This window comes from Pezoporus flaviventris, unplaced genomic scaffold (genome assembly GCF_033815535.1).
Source record: "Pezoporus flaviventris isolate CSIRO_AGI_PZ_B2104156 unplaced genomic scaffold, CSIRO_AGI_Pfla_v1 ptg000007l, whole genome shotgun sequence".
Lineage (NCBI taxonomy): Eukaryota > Metazoa > Chordata > Aves > Psittaciformes > Psittacidae > Pezoporus > Pezoporus flaviventris.
The window spans coordinates 10,203,673-10,221,619 of NW_026892555.1; positions in this window are offsets into that span (position 1 = coordinate 10,203,673).

Here is a 17,947-nt window from a genome sequence, read left to right on the forward strand (position 1 = left end):
AGCTTTATAACTGGTTTTATATATATATATATATATATGTGTATATATATATCTATATTATAGTCTAGAAACTTATTATTTATGAGCAGAAACATGAAAGATTGCACCCAGTGACAAAAATTCTGTTTAGCTAACAAAAGAACAAATTGCTGTTGAATCACTGATGCAAAAGCAACCAGGGAAGCACAAATTCTTTGTTTAACATAATTCTAACTTATCTGTGATCTGAACTGCAGTATTTTTTTCCAATATAGTCCAAATAAATGATTTATGCTAGTGTTCAACAGGTGGCAACTAGCTAGAAACCATACATTGAAGTTTACCATACAGCATGAAGAAGACAAAGCATTTGTATCAGTAAAGGTGAAATATACCAAGGCTTATTAAAAATTTAGATATAATGGATGCATATGTCCCATTCTTAATGCTTCTAGATAAAAAAGAGATTTATCTGATTATGGCAATATTTACTGTTTCTTTTAGTGAAGGCATAAATCTTTGTAGCTGCTCATTAATATGCTCAAACTTTTTTCCTCTTTCTGCTTAAAAAGTAGGCAATGTTCCCCAGAGGCTGTAATGTAGTATTTAATTAAGTTATTTACTTTCATTCTGAAATTGCAAACTATCTAAATCACAACCCCATAGTCAGGACTTAAGCAGTAAAAATTTAATAGTCATTTTATATTTACCTTATATACTAGGATTTAATTTCATAATTCCTTGGTGATGATGCTGGTATTTAGATTATCTCTGACCAGCTTCCCATAAAGGCATTTGATGATGTCATGGGGGGAGAAGCAGAAAACAAGGGGAAGTTAATCAGTGCACAGTATCATGTATTGACTCCCATTCTCTGCTCTTTGCTTTATGCAATTGCCTTCTCCTTTCAGTGACTTCTCATCTGCTCTTTAGGCTTGATGAATTATTTTACTTTGATGAAAAAAAAACAAAACCACCATGGTGAATCATACTTTATTCACATATCAAAAGAGCTTTAATTTTTCCTTAGAGTGAAAGAAAAAAAAAGAAAAAAAGAAAACCTTAATTGGTGTGCTTAGTTGAATTTCTTTAGAAAATCTGTATTATTAGTTTAAGGGACAATTGTAGCCTTAACTCTTAAAATCTTTAACTGTATTTTTAAATGTTGACCGTAATTTCACTTCATTATTTTTACTTTTTTTTTATGCATGTGTTTGGAGATCTGCAGAATGAAGAATTTATTTTCAAATGTTTTGCTAATCACTGTGTTAGTCTAAGCCATTGCTTGATTCAGCATTCTTAGTGCACTTGAAATATATAAGCATGTTAAAAATAAATCTAGTGCCCCACCTGGAGTACTGTGCTGAGCTCTGGGACCCGCAGCATAAGAACAGCATGGACCTGTTGGACCAAGTCCTTCAAAGGAAAACATGAAGATGATCAGAGGGCTGGAGCACCTCTCCTATGGAAGGAGATAGTTTGGGTTGCTCAGCCTGGCAAGAGAAGGCTCTGGGGAGACCTTAGAGCAGCTCCCAGTATCTAAAGGGGACTGCGGGAAATCTGGACATGAGATTTTTACAAGGGTGTGAAGTGATTGGACAAGAGGGAATGTTTTTAAACTGAAAGAGGAGAGATTTAGATTAGATATTAGGAGAAAATTCCTTCTTATGAGGGTGCTGAGGCACTGGAACAGGCTGACCAGAGAAGCTGTGGCTGCCCCATACCTGGAAGTGTTCAAGGCCAGGTTGGATGGGCCTTGGAGCAGTCAGGTTTAGTGGAAGGTGTCCCTGGCTGTGGCAGGAGGTTGGAACTGGATAAGCTTTAAGGTTCCTTCCAACCCAAACCATTCTACAATTCCATGATTTTATGATTTTCCCCACTGAATTTTGGGGAATAATTAAACATAGTGTATCTGAGTATGGGCATATATCCTTTTTCCTCCAAGAATTGAAAATTTGAGGTTACTAAATGGAGTTACAGGCATAGAAAACGTGCTTGCCCTAGGAAAAAAAAACAAGAATGAAAGAAAGAAATATGTCAGAACCTCAACTGATGTAATTTCAGGTCATGACACTGAAATGGGTGATAGAGGCATCAGGTTTAGGTGAAAAAAAGCCTATTGGATGATCCTATTCTGACCTCCTTCATAATGCTAGCCTGAAATTTCTATTTAGTAACTCCTGTTGAGCTGGTAGGTCTCTTGATTTACCCAAGAAGGGGATTTGTCTCTTCATTTTTTGAAAGATCAGTGAAGTTTCTCCCAAGGAGGTACAAGTTCACGCTGCAGTGTTTAATTCAGTATTTGATTTACAAAAAACATTTACAATTTTGATCTGTGGTGACTGTGAAGCTGTCCCTAGCCCGTGCTGGCCTCTCGAGGCCTTGGTTCACTGCAAAAGTGAAAAGGGCAGTGTTTGAAAGAAAATGAAAACCTTTTTGGAATCCCAAGCTGACAGCTACAAATGTCTAGATGACAAGGTCAAGCGGCAGGTGTCTTTGTTATTGAATAAAAAGAAAGGTCATATATGGAATGAGTTTCTGATTTTTAACAGAATTTTAACTGACATCTTGTAATAAGACATCAGAAACAAAGAATAAAGAAGCCTAGGCATGTACAGAAATAGAGAGTTCACCTTATAAATGACACAAGCACTAGACATGGACACAAAAGCAGAATGAAGAGAAATAGCATTTATTTCTCGAAAGATCAGATAGCCCTCCATGAAAAAAGTTGCTTTTTCAGTGGCTGGATTTTTGAAGCTTGAGATCAGTCTCTCATTTTCAAACTGCACGCTAGAATTCACAATAAGCAAAAGGTGCCATTGGCTTCAGATACATGTGTGGTTGGCATTTAAATAGACATAATACATGCAGTTGGCTTAAAAATGGAAACTCTGTGGCAGTGGAAGTCAAAAGTCATTGGTTCACTTCAGTGAATAAGAGAAAGAGGAAAAAGAGGTTAGTTTGGAAATATGAAGCTTATTTATATTCTCTTAATTCTGTTACCTTGGTGAAATCACTCTGAACCAACTGAAGTAATTATAGCTCATTTTAAGAAAAGTAGACTTAGACTTTTGGAATAATAATAATCTGGAAATAATCTACAACAGTCTTGAAGGGCAGAGTGGAAAGAGGAAGTCGGTGTCAAGAATACATGACCTAGATTTTTTTAGTAGGAGCTGGGCACTTCTGAATAGTCCATTAGGGGCCAAAGCCATCTGCCAGCTGCTGCAGTAGTTGCCAAATGTCCTAACAGAAGTAGAGATAATTCTGATTTTTTTGTTAAATGTCCCAGCATCCAACTGAAAGAATATAGGTTCCTCTCTCCAAAATCTATGATATTTGCTGTAAATCAACTATAACACACCTAGCCGTTTAATCCAACACACTGAAACCAACCCACAGGTTATTCAGGCATCAGGTGGGAACCTAACCAGCTACTGCCTGCTCCAGCAGGCTGTGTGACAGGGAGATGCTGCTAGGGCAGTGAGACACCCAGACCACTTTGAAGGCAAAAGGAACACTGTCAGCCCCAAGAGTACTCTTCAGTGTATTTGAAACTGAATCCACGCCTTCTAGCATGTAGAAAAATGCCTTGATGATCAGGTATTGACTGGACCAATGATGTTGCTCCCCTTAGAGACAGCATTGCAATAGATACTTCTGGCTGAAGAAACCTTCCCTCAGAAATTAGGGATTCTGCATTGTGTTCACTGAGCAATTGCAGAGATTTTTATTCTATCTGATGTATTTATGCTTGAAGTTATTTTCTAATTTCTATGAATAATTCTTGGCTAGGAGCTCTTTCATAATCAACTTATTGCAAGGCCTGATGAAGCACTGGGACAAATTCTCCCCTTGTTGAGGTCAGTTTTAGTCCATGGTCCATGGGCAATATGGAGTTGTGCTGATTTAGGTTAGCTCAGAATTTAGACTGACAATTTTGATAGGCCATGACAAGTCAAATATCTAATTCTGATGCCCCACTGAATAAGCAGATTGAGACCTCGGATGTAAATTATTATTTGGATGTTCATTTGCCTGCATTATCATAGAATCTTAGAATAGTTAGGGTTGGAAAGGACCTTAAGATCATCCAGTTCCAACCCCCCTGCCATGGGCAGGGACACCTCACATTAAGCCATGTCAACCTGGCCTTAAACACCGCCAGCCACACCTATTTAGATATGACAGTAACTAAACCTAAAAGGGGTGCACAGGTACTGGTGTGATTTCATTTAAAATATTGATGTATCTCATCACTAATTTTGCTGCTTTCCTACTTTACCAGCCTGTATTAGCAAGGGTTGAGAAAACAAGTAAAATTCCTGCGTACAAGGTTATTTAAAACACAGGACAGAGGAAGGAACTTTAAACTAATTGTTTTTTTCTTCTTATCCAGTATTTCAATAATGCTGAGAAATAAATCATGTCTGTAACGGAGGGTGCAAAGAGCTCACTAGCCATCATCCTGGCAAGAATAAGCTTGGGAAAAAAAAAAAAGTAAGTAACCTTGAGGTAGCCACAAACTGCCACATACTGCAATCTCCTGCCTCGCTTTGCATGCAGTAGGGATGTATTGCTGTGTGCCCATAATTGATTATATTCACACTGCAAAGGACCACTAAGTCAGTGCAATTACATTGCTGCTTTATATGCTGTGCTTAGAGCTGTGTTTATAATTGTAATGCTGCTTTCAATGGAATGATGGAAAAAGCTGGATTGTAGTAGACAGCATCTCCCCTATTTGTGCTTGTGGCAAGGGTGCACTAATGGAAAGGTTTACCTGCCTTAGAAAACACACCACAGCGAGCCTGTGTGCTCTGTGGGCTGGCTTTGGTCAGGTTCTATCTCAAATCCTTATTGCTTTTGATAATATCCCATTTTGACATGGTGAAATATGCCTGGCAGCCCCTGTCCCTGGGTTCAAATTAGTCAGCAGGGCTATCACTCATGCTTCCCACTACCTCCAAGCACAGACCTGTCCCTGGTTGGCACATCACTTGGGCTGCCAATACCATCGATGGGGAAATCCACTGCAGCTAAGGCATGGTAGAGAGGTGCAACCACCACTTTAATGTCTCCTGAGCACAGCTGAACTTACATAGCCCAGAAGAATGAGGAGTTAGCAATGCAGAGACTTCATGTGGTCCTGTAAACAGACGAAGAGTAATACAGAATAAAGAATAACACAGCATGAGCTCTTTTTCATTCCTGCAAAGCCTGGCACTAAACTGTGGATGCAAATCTCTCCTCCTCCCACTCTTGGTCTCTTCCACTACGGCTTTCTAAGCCCTACGTTGAGTGCTGGTGACCCACTATTTTGCACCATGTCTGAAGCCCTGTGGCTGTCCTCCCTTAGCACCACTTGTACCAGCAGCCCAGAAGCTTTTTGCAGCTGTCTCTGTGCACTGGCCCTGATTTTTTCACAGCTAATTGCCTGATGTCTGTGACCATACTTACTCATTTTTATCTCTCTATTCTTTTAATTTATTTATTTTAGTGACAGTGCTGGTGTGTCTGGGGCAGATAAACACATGCAAAAGTCTCAAAAGCCTCCTTTATTCTAACTGCCTCTTGAAAAAAACTGGAACACAAGTCAAAAAAAAAAGGCTGTTGTTTTGTGAAAAGCAATCTGTCAGGTCTTTAACTGGACATCTTGATGGCAGAAGGAAGAGGGATGACATTTAATGCTGTCAGACCTCAGGTGTCTGAGAATTTTATTAGGATTTTATTTAATGATTTCAAGAGTGCTGATTCTTGTCAGCCCATCACACTTAGGGACCACCTGTGATATTCTAGCACTGCTTCTGCATTAAAGCTTTGAGTTGCTAGTTCTCAGCTTTCCTCAGCTGACAGAGGGCAGAAAACTTCCATTTGGCCCCAAATAATCCTCGGTTTGGTTTTATTTTCCATTTAGCATTATCTTTCTTCTTCATTAACACTTAGGGGCTATAATTTTGTACCTGAACTTCCAGTACCTTCATGTGTTTGCTTCCTTTCTACTGAACTGCTGTACTAGGAGTGGGTAAGCACAGCACAGCAAAAGCCAGTCCCCATAACTGATAAAGATTAGAGTTTTCTGGTGAAGTGTTATCAAATGGCCTCATTGTGTCTAGAAGAATTCTTCTCAGATATTTTCCTTTTTCTCATAAGAACAGGCTTTCTGTATTGCCTACCAAGTCTAAGGACAAACTAAATTCATCTAAGAAAAAAACCCTCACATTTATTCTTAGTTCACTAGATTTAAGAACATGACACCACATATTGGAAATCTGCCTTTTCTTTAGAAAGAGAAAACATCCCAGCACTACTCTGTAACATACTGTAGAGAAAACTATTTTCTCACTTGATAATGAGTCTTATCACTTAAAAGTCAGGTCATGAGTTTTAGATTTAAATGCCCTCCTTCAGACAGCTAAGTAAAAGCTGCTTGGTTTTTTAGAGACAGAAATGCTCACCAGCAATTCCTCTATTGATTTAACTAAGCATTATGAAACTTAGAAATGCTGAAGAATTCCAGCCTACATTAATTTGGGTGTATCATGCTGTCCAGCTCTTGACAGTCACAGAATAAAGAAATTTATGTCAGCTTTAAAAACTATATAAAAAGGCAGAGTAACTGTTTTGGCCAATCCCACTCATCCACATTTCCAGTGAGCACTTAACATGGTCTGAAAGTTAACCACTATTAGGAAGAAGGAGACCTAGGGGAGCAATACTGCGCTGGCAAGGTGATAAACTGCTGGCAGTATAATCAGACTGTTACAGCACGAAATTGAGAATGTGGAAATACAAGTTCTAATCTTGACTTGATGGGTGGCTTTGGCAAAGTAATTTCAGTCTCTCTTTTCTGTTTACTAGCTAATAAAGAGAGAGCAGTAAGTTACTCTGAGGATGCTGTGATATCTAATTAATTTTAGTCAAGCATTTTGAAAACTGACCATACTAAGCACAATTTTCTACTACAGCTAACACAAGTGAAAAAGAAATCAATTAGGTGTGAGGTGTCTGTGGGGAGACACAGGTAGAGCACCTGTATTATTTCTCAGGCTTCTGGTACATAAGTCTTTCTGCCCCAAGCTTTCAAATATATTCAGGCTCTCAGGTGTAGCCAGTTTCAACTGGAGTTCACCAGCTTGGCACCTTTGTGGATCTAAGTATCCACTTCAAAGTGAAATAAAAGTTCCTCTATACGTTCCTCACAGTGTTGTTGGGACACATTAAAAGCTGAACTATTTTCTAACACATGGAAGCTATGTCTGCTCACTCTCCAGACTGCACATCTATATTCTGAATATTCAAAAGATTCACCTTTGGATTTTTTTGCAAACTTTTTTAACCTCTATGGAACAGCACAACAAGTCTGCTAACATGTAAGATGCAAAAGAATGGGACAGTTAACACTGTAGTTGTAAATTAAATGTTTATATTGGATACCTGGGCTGTAGAACCAGTGCTGAAAAAAAAATAACGGGAAGTTCTCACTTATTATTGTTTCAGCATCTTTGTTTGAAGGTTTGCATTTTGGAGACTACCAGGACATCAGAAAGGTAATCAGCTTCATTATAATTAAAGCTGAGATTCTGTAAGATGAACAAGAAATAAACTTTAACTGTGGATTTTCTAAACCCGTACAAAACAGATTTTAAGCATTTTCTGTCTGAGATACGATCTTCACACTTTTTCACAGGAGCTGCGCATTCACTGTCACATCCTCCTGACTATCTGGTTTTGCCTAAGCTGCCCATTAAACTATGTATCCTGCCCAAGGATTTTAGTCACCTGGCCAACCAAAAGGTTAACGCAAACATCTTCTTGTGTTTCCAAACCCACATAATGATGTTTTCCTATAGTGACTACACTTCAGTGAAATAATTTTAGTTCTAGGGATTATTCTAGTAGTATAAAACTCTTCACAACATTTACAGATTTGAAATACAGGAAATAATTTCTGACAGCCTTGTATGAGAGGCACAGGCTAGTATAAATGATCGCCACATTCTTGGGGGTGGAGATGCTGAATATAGAAGTGTGTTAATTGGCTAAGTCAATCCTATGGTTATTGCTACACTGATGGCTTACTTCCAACAGTATTCATTCAGCATTAAAATTTAAAGCATATTTTCATCATGACATTTGGAAATCCAGTGTTGTTGAACCAGACCTCCAGGTAGCAGAAAGGCATTAAAGTGTTACAGAAGATGCAGATTTTAACCTGTGTCATAGACAAAAATGGACATATTTTTTCGAGATAACTTTTCTTAAATGACAAGAAAACAATTTAATTAAGCACTTGCTTAAATTTGGACCATCTAAGTGATGGGGATAATGCAGAGTTAACTGATATCATTTAAGTAATATACGAGTTTGATTTCAAGCTGGACTTTAAATAAGAATGTCAAAATAGATGACAAGGGCAGTTTCTGTAGATATTCCAGCTGTATCAAAACAAAGCATAGAATTCATGAGAAAATGTTTATTTGTATGCCAGCTTTGCTATTTGACATTAAGGTACATATAAAAGTTTACAGTTATTTACCTTAGTCCAGGTCTTTTGATAGCCATAATATCTGCAATATTTTCTGACTGTGTATTTTTATTATATTTCCATTTTAAAAAATTCAGAACAGTTGCAATAATTTGTCTGCATTTTAGTAATGTAGAGTCTTCAGACTACAGGCTCTTGAATGCCTTCTTCTCTCTTGGTCTAGTTTTCAGAACAGCCAGGAATGAAACACTACAAAAAGGGGTATTGTCCTGATAAAAATTGATGGAAGACTCTACCACAGCCAGTTGTCTTTGTCAGGAAGTGTATGCACCTGAAACACTCTGTTGTACTAGGTTTCAGAGCATAAAGATGAAAAGCTCCATCCAGTCTGACCTCTTCCGTCATGCTTCATTAGAACATACAAGTGAAAAGAACCTCTGTTTAACTGCATCCAGCATCCGGTATTGTGGGTGTCTATACCACAAAGTTGTCCTAATAAACTGAACAGCATTGCTGTTACTCTTAAAGAAAGGATGTTTTAGAACCTTGCTGCTATAATAATCAGAAACTTTTCACCCATCTCCAGCCTGAACTTACTTATGACCAGTTCATATCCACATAGATTTCTTCAAGCCCTAGTACACTCTTTTTTATATCCCCTGTTCTAACATACATCCTTAAATTAAGTAAGTTAGGCACTTTTAGCCTCATCTTCAAAGGAATGTTCTCTATTCTACTTTTGAATGGAGAAAAGTTTTGAACAGTTTCGAAACATAAACTGACCAGTACTACAATGGTGTCTCCCTACTGTTCTTTCTCACTTCATCATGTGCCTTTCAACTTCCAGGCATCATCGTCTGCTATCCTTCACCATTCAAACAGGCTTTAACTTGTGATATTTTCTCCATGTACACTGGGATGAAGTCACCTTTCAACAAACCAGCCTCCAGACTTGTTACACATCGCATCTTTTGAAAGTCTTTTGGTCACTGCTTCATGGGTATTTTTCGCACATACTCCAGCTTTTAGACATCCTTTAAATGTTATATACTCTCAGAGTATTCCAGTATCAATATATCCCATTCTGTAGGTAGAGAAAATTCATCTCCATACATCTACATCCAGCATCTACCCTGTTCGTATACTAGAAGATTACATTTAACCTTTTTTTGTTATGATTACAGAACATATTTGGTAGCTGATGCTGAATTGCTCACTCACCATGACCCCTAACACTTTCTAGTCACATCATCATTGGAGGAGAGGCTTTTCCACTCTTTCTCAAATGTCTAAATATCTGTCCAAAGTACATGTTTCCAGATCTAATTTCATTAAAGCATACTTTATTTGTATGGAACAAGTAACCCAAATGTCTGTATACAATCAGCCTACCATCTTTCAGTATTCTGCAATTAATCAGTGGTTAGTGTATACTTATAGTATTCAAATGATCCCCAAAAGTGTTTATACTTCAGACAGGCTGTCAATTCCCAATATTAAACCCTAACAACATACCCAAATTGTATATTGACAGCCTTTTTTAAAATTTGCTAGGCACCTGATTTTCATCCATTGTAACACACACCTTATTTATATTGTGTAGGGGCATTAAATAAATTCCCCCTGAGTACAAATAGCTTAATCATAAAGAACCATTCTGCTGAGAAAACTATATCAGATTTGTTTAAAAAGACTTATTTTCTGTTGACTAATTTTGACTCCTGTCATTTATCTCTGTCTCAGTTGACACTGCACCAGGGGAGTGCTCTATGGCTGCTGATAATGAAAGTGGTTTTTACCACTGCTGCTTCTTATTAGTGGATTGGACTCAATAAAAAGGTAGTTAGCTCCAGCCATTACTCCTTAGAGAATCTAATCTTCAGGCAAGCCTAAACAGGTTGATAAGTCCCCACACTGAAATAAGAACTGAGGCATAAATGTCTGCTTTCTGCTGAGATGCCCACCTGGAGCCTGCAGCTTGAGCAGCAGGGGAGGTGTGCAAGGTAGAGTGACTCCACTGCTTTGTGGCAGAGCTCTAGGGGGAGGTGAGTACATTGAATGTCAGAGACAGTGAGAGAGAGACAGCCTACAGGAATCGTACCCTACCTTTCCTGGGACAGGCCCAGCTAGCATATGGGATGCATGATACAGAGGATTCCCTATGTTCTCTCTGCCTGGTAGAACATACTGGCTTAAGGGATGGGTGATGATAGCTGCCCAGGGAAGGGGTGGAGCCACCATCCCTGAAGGTATTTAAAAGATGTGCAGATGTGTCACTTAGGGGCATGATTTAGTGGTGGAGTTGGTAGTGTTAGGTTTATGGTTGGGCTCAATGATCTTATGTCTTTTCCAACCTAAACGATTCTATGATCTTATAAAATCCTGATATCAGCTTCCTGATGGGATCCAGACATCTTACTAAGGAGACCATTTTTAAACACTGGGCTCCGAAACCTAGTTTTAAACAAGAAAAATTTGCATTAATACACTAATAGCATATTAGCATAACTGCAATTCATTTGTGGTCTTACTGATGGATCTTTGTGCCAAAATTTCACTCAAACAAAGAACAAGTTCATTTGCAGCTGTAGCGCTCTCTCCTGCTGCTTCACAACAATGTTAGAGTCTTCCTGACACCTTTCATGCATATATTTTCACCTGGCTGCTAATTGCCATTTACCTGTGAAGCAACATGGCAGCAAAAGAAAGGGCACTGGAAGGTTCTCTTGCTCTCATTTTTTTTAGTATTAGACCACCAGTGACTTTAAGACAAAGCTGAGATTTAGAATTTTATGACACTTTCTGTGGCAGAGGTGAGAAATTTCAGGTTTTAGAGTAAAATCCTTCTTGTCCCAGTCCCATTCAAATGAAAGCTTTTGATACTAAGTCCGAAATTACAGGCTAGTCTTCACCTATCAACTAGTCACCTTGCATTTTGATGTGTGGTGTAGCTCTTTTACGGTCAGGTAGGGTAATCTGTCTGCTCCTACCCCTCTCCTTCAAAGAACATAATTCTGGTTTTGCTGGTATCATACATGTTTTTTTAGCTCAGTGGTCCCAGCACACCAAGTTATCCAGCTCAGTTTACATTAAAATCTTGCCTTCTTTCTGTTTGACGTCATCAGGGCCACCTCAACAGGAGTGTTTCCACATTGGATTGTTCAGTCAATCTGGATCCAAAACCTGTCCTCCTCTATGTCAGTCAAACTTCGGGGATCAAAATCACCAGCTATAGAGTAAAATGTAAATTGGTAGGCAGACCTTTCCTGTTGAAAGTGCTATGAATACCTTAGGGTTCATGGAGCAAGAAGAGTTAACTTACGGACATGAAGCTGTTGCTTAGCTGTTAGGGGATACTGAGAGGTAGCAAATTATAGAAGTCATAGGGGCTTTGCTGTCAAACTGTATCACCAGAAGATTTGCTAACGTGCAACACTTTCCTAGTTCATTGCAAAAAAGAGTCATTTAATGAATCAGCTTGGATGGAAGCCTTTGAAAGTCCTCTGGGCCAACCCCATACTCATGGAAGGGCTGACTTCAGATGTAGCCTGTTCCCCCAGGCTTAGTATCTCCCACCAGCTTGCTCAGGCTGCTGTCTGTACCACCATCCCACTCATTAATGAAGATACATCACAGAAACATGGTGGGATGGCTCCTATGACTGGAGTGTTGGAATGGAAGGTTACGGGCTTTTTATAAAAGACAGGACTGGCAGGGGGAGAGGGGGAATTGCCCTTTATGTTAGGGAGAGGCTGGAGAGTATGGAACTGTGTCTGGGGACAGGTGAGGAGTCAACAGAGACTTTGTGGGTCAGGGTTAAAGGGAATATAGCTATGGGAGACATTACTGTGGGGACCTCGCCTGGAGTATTGTGTGCAGTTCTGGTATCCTCAACATAAAAAGGACATGGAACTGTTGGAACAAGTCCAGAGAAGGGCCACAAGGATGAGCAGGGGACTGGAGCACCTCCCGTATGAAGATAGGCTGAGAAAGTTGGGGCTGTTCAGCCTGGAGAAGAGAAGGCTGCATGGAGACCTCAGAGCAGCCTTCCAGTATCTGAAGGGGGCCTATAGGGATGCTGGAGAGGGACTCTTCATTAGAGACTGTAGTGATAGGACAAGGGGTAACGGGTTAAAACTTAAACAGGGAAAGTTTAGATTGGCTATAAGGAGGAAATTCTTTCCTGCTAGGGTGGTGAGCCACTGGAATGGGTTGCCCAAGGAGGTTGTGAATGTTCCATCCCTGGCAGTGTTCAAGACCAGGTTGGACGAGTCCTTGGGGTATATGATTTAACATAAGGTGTCCCTGCCCATGGCAGGGGGGTTGGAACTAGATGATCTTAAGGTCCTTTCCAACCCTAATTATTCTATGATTCTATGATACTAAATAATGTCATCCCTAGTACCAAGCCCTAAGTAGGAGCCATAGAGGAGGAAGCAGTTTTGCCTTCTCCCTTGGTTCTCTTCAGTAGGGGACTCACTAGGATTATAGGAGACCATTCACTTTCTCCAAGTGAGAGGTACTAAAAATGCAGTGTGAGGTGCAACTTCTTTAACCTGCATAAAACCCATCCCTTTTCTTAATAGTTACAGAATTACTGGTAAATTACTGAACTAGAGCAAAAACTGAAATCTGAAAACTTTTCCTATCTTGTGGCTACAGTACAGGAAATACTATAATGAAAGTAATTTGAGGTGTACAGTATAATTAAGGATGCAAGAGGCCTGCTATACATTTGCAAGTTTAATCCAAAGATAAATGACATAATTTGTTCTCATACAATTAATTTTGATGAGCAGCTACATTTTCCTAATACTGATTCCATTAGTACTAATATTTATGCAGTACTTTGGGATCCATGTAGGAATAAAAATTGTTATAGTGGTCTTAAAATCCAATTTTCAGAAAAGCCTATTCCTCTAAAATCACAAGTATTAGGTTGGTGAAATAAGCAGAAATAATTTTCATTCTTCATTTCCTAAGTAGTTCCATTGAAATCAATCTCTGCAACTACGTGCATGCTTAAGAAAAGAAACACCCTAGTGCTCTGCAGAAGAGAAGCTAAATTACCAATAAGCAGTTTGGATGCTCAGCGTACTAATGCAACACTAAATACAGTACAGTTCACTCCAGGGGAAGAAAGTCTTTCCTAGTTATCACAAAAAATTGCACATATTCCCTGGGAGATAAGTTCAGGTCCTGACTTGACTTAAACCGAATATTCATTATTTTATGTTAGGTCTTATAATAGAGCCTTCAGTGGAAAAGTATCTTAAAACAATATAACCCATAATACAGATTTCCTCAGACATTATACTCTACTTCAGCTATAGAAACAGCCATGCTAAATCATAGAATCACGGAATAGTTAGGGTTGGAAAGGACCTTAAGATCATCCAGTTCCAACTCCCCTGACGTGGGCAGGGACACCTCACACTAAACCATGTCACCGAAGGCTCTGTCCAACCTGGCCTTGAACACTGCCAGGGATGGAGCATTCACAGCCTCCCTGGGCAACCCATTCCACTGCCTCACCACCCTAACAGGAAAGAATTTCCTCCTTATATCCAATCTAAACTTCCCCTGTTTAAGTTTGAACCCGTTACCCCTTGTCCTGTCACTACAATCCCTAATGAAGAGTCCCTCCCCAGCATCCCTATAGGCCCCCAAATAAACCATTTTATTTAGAATTTGTGTGTATATACACGTATTAACCCACATATTTTATGATTTTTAAAGAACATACACACTAAGTAAACCTTTTTACTCCAACCTCTTCAACAACTTTTTTGATAATAAGCTTTACAAAAATACTATTAATACCAGTGACTTAAGATTTGAAGCACTAGTCATAATGTATTCAGGTTAGGTTTATAACCTAGTCCACCTGCACAGCAGACATCCACTCTGACCAGGGAATTGTACTACAACCTCTCATGGAAAAGAAACCCTGTGTAACTGCTGCTGGAAGACTTTTTTGAAGATTTCTGTGTGCACTGCACCATGCGATGTCAGACATGATCTGGTCAAAGCCAGATGAGGACAAACACATATCTTCACCACAGCACTGAAGGACTTCTTCAGCAACACCACTTTGTCTACTTTTAGAGAGTCTTGCCATCTAAACTCTCTTTACAGTCAATGGGGAGAAACTGGCATCTGCAAGGTGCAATTCGTCTATTTTAGGTATTTATCTTGGGATGACTCGTGCTCTAGACAAACCCATTTCTCTACATTGATTATAAATCAATTAGATCAAATGCAAACATCTACACCACAAGCCCAACATTAATTGAAATGGATTTTACCCTATCTGTGTCTGTGAGCCTTTCAGGGAAGTAGGCTATAGGAAAGTTTCTAACAAAATAGAGCCAGTTCATGAAACCTAAGCGTAACAGAGCTCATTGCTGCTTGGGGTATCATAGGAATCAAGGTTACAGCCCAACATCCCAGAAAGGTGTTTCTGCTGGTTACAAATACCTGACCTTGTCATTCCCTTGTAATCTGGTTATCAGCATCCCACAAGAAATAATATGATTAGGATGAGCAAAAAGGATCCATCACTTCTACAGTCTCCTATTGCACCACCACCGTCAAACCAACATTTGGCTTTCTACAGTCCAGCTTCAAAAAAGAGTCTGGCATCACTGAAAGCAGCTGAGCAATGTTTGAGGAAATCTGGGGCTACACCATCTACATTCCAGATTCCTGTGATGAAAAAGAGACTGTAATAAAGATGAGTTTGACACTGTCAGGCAGTTTCCTGGTTCATCTGATCATAGTAAATATGAAGAAAGAGGCTAGCAAACCACATAAACATGTTGCAAAGGTTAAATACAGAGGAACTGACAATGAGAAATGTATCTAAGTTGCGTGCTATTTGCATTATAATCAATTATTTCAGAGGAAATGAAGCCCCCATAAAAAAAAAAAACATAAGCAAGAAATATTCAGAAACACACTCATACAACTGGAGAAAATCCACTTTTCCTGGTTTTAAGTTCTCTTTGTCCATGTTGATCTCCCCAAATTGCAACAGAGATCAAAATTTCAAATAAATTAAAAGCCCACTTGTTCCAAAATATTTTGGTTTGGTTAAGCTCCAAAGTTTTATTTTATCTTGACTACTCTTTGTTAATGGTTGCTTAATTATTGCAAAGAATTTAAATTTTGAAAGAAATCATCACTCAAAATGGAACATCGTGCAGAAAAACTTAAGACTTAAGCCACGTGTAAGGTGGAAATCTTTTCTGGAATAGTACTGACCTCTTCCAACAAAACAGTTTTGGTTTTAACAGAATTATTAGAAATTTGTCTATTAGAAAAATCATCCAATTCTGCCAAACTCTATTCATTTTTAGTCAAAAAAGGGGCCTAGTTTTCATCATACATCTCCCTTGGTCTGGAATTTCTGCAACATCACGGTGGGGACTGGCCAGTACCCAAGGGAATTAGGTGGAGAATGTTTCTTTTGATATAATTTCTACAATACACAAGAGGATGCTTGGCAGCTGCCTGTTATATGGAGGAGGATATTAACTATTCCGTGTGTTCCTGTCCCTTGCTCAGATCCATGCTCACACATCTTGCCTTGATTCACAAACCTAATGACCTGTTCCCTACAAAGATAGATGCAGGCAGTAGCACGGCCGAGGCTGCACCTTAGCCACCAGCAAGTCAGAGCATCTATCTTTTCTGTGATACCTTGGGACTGTCATCTAATGCAAACAGCCTCAAAGAGATAATTTTTCTCATTATGGTCTGAAAAAAAATGTGTCTTTCTGTCAGATATAAAAGAACACTCAAAGAAAGAAAGACTAAAAATTAAGATCATTACGCTACACCTGTTATGGATAGTCAGGAGAATGATTCATTGAGGGCTGTGAATTTTAAAGCATGATTCCTTCAATCAAATTGAAGTGATTCAGCAGGACATCATCTCAGATTCTCTTTTTAAAGCTTCACAACTGCCTTTAAAAATTAAGGATCAAAAGCAATCGTATTTCCTTGCCGTTAAAGAAAAGTAAAGCAATTTAGTCTTTGATGTTTAATTATGTGCTGTCTTTCTGACTGTCTGTGGGCATGATCCTGTAAGTTGCCAGGAGCCTCCCAGGTTGCCTGTAGCACGTAGCAGGGCTGGGAAGGCTCATGTCTCTCCTTCTTGTAGTCAGACCATGGAAGTCCTCATCAGTTTTGTAGTACAGATGCTAGACAGGCATCCCAAAGATCTGAAGTCATGTCCTACTGATACCTCAGACACCTATGACCTGAATTCCCAGTCTCAGAGTGCTAAAAGTGGGGTTTCATTATTCAGTTATTTAAGATGCAAACTCTTCAAGGCAGAGACTGCACTGCACAGGAACCTCTCTCCTGGTCTAAAGCTGTCTCCTTTCACTCACCTTCTTTCAAGAAATGCAGTTCTTGTAAATAACCCTGTTACCTTTCCTCACCAATATGATCATAGAGATTAAAGACACCCAAGTTGCATATTCATTTTTTGTGTGTGTGACCCATGACACTTCAAATCAAAGAGCAAACATAAAACTATTCTTCAAGGCCCAACTTAAACACGCAGAACTTCACACTGTATATGTGCTTTAATGTTAATATATATAGAATTCCAATAAATACATACTGAACAAAAGTACAGTTTGATCCCGTCTCCTGACTGGTAACACCCTGTTAGGCAAGGACACAGCTAAGGTCTTGTTATTGCAATTTCACTTTCCAATTTCACTTTATCTATTTTGACAGGTTAAAAAAAAAAAGAACAGGCTCCTGTAATACATATGCACATCAAGATCATTCAATTTATTCATTATTCTCCTCTAGCATTCATGGAAGATTATGATCAGTTACTTGTAAGAAATTGCAGAATTTGTCCTGAATTACTGTCTTTTCCCAGTGCTGTTGCTTTCACCCGTGGAAGACCCAGCACTTTAAATATCTGCCTCAAATTGCCTGTCCCCATTACAGGCAAAGATGAAGATTGTCCTGAAGATAATTCACTGTCACAAGCACAACATCCTGTTGCAGGAATGGACAAATCACTCTGATTCATTTGCAACAAACTGGGGCTCTTCTGCAACAGAACTCAGTCCTTTTTATTCCTTATAAGACAAACTAAATTTACTTTAGCTGTGTGTAATACCAAGAAGCAAGAAGAAAAAAATCTGTTCCTGTTTCTATTGTTAAAGAGTGATCCCAACACTTTTGCCCAGCATCACCATAAGGGTGGTGGTTTTTCCCCCTAGAAATATCATAATTCCCACATTCCAGATTCAGTGATGTTTAAACTGTTTGCTAGATAGGAAAGCTTTTGAGATGAGAGACTGTGAGAGAGCCATCTGAGAATACTTTAACTGGCTGGGGCACTCTGCTGAAATTTTGTCATATTTGTGACAGAAACATATGGGGAGACTGAATTTAAATCAGAACTCTTGAAAAGATGAATGATTGCAAGAATATTGAGTGTCT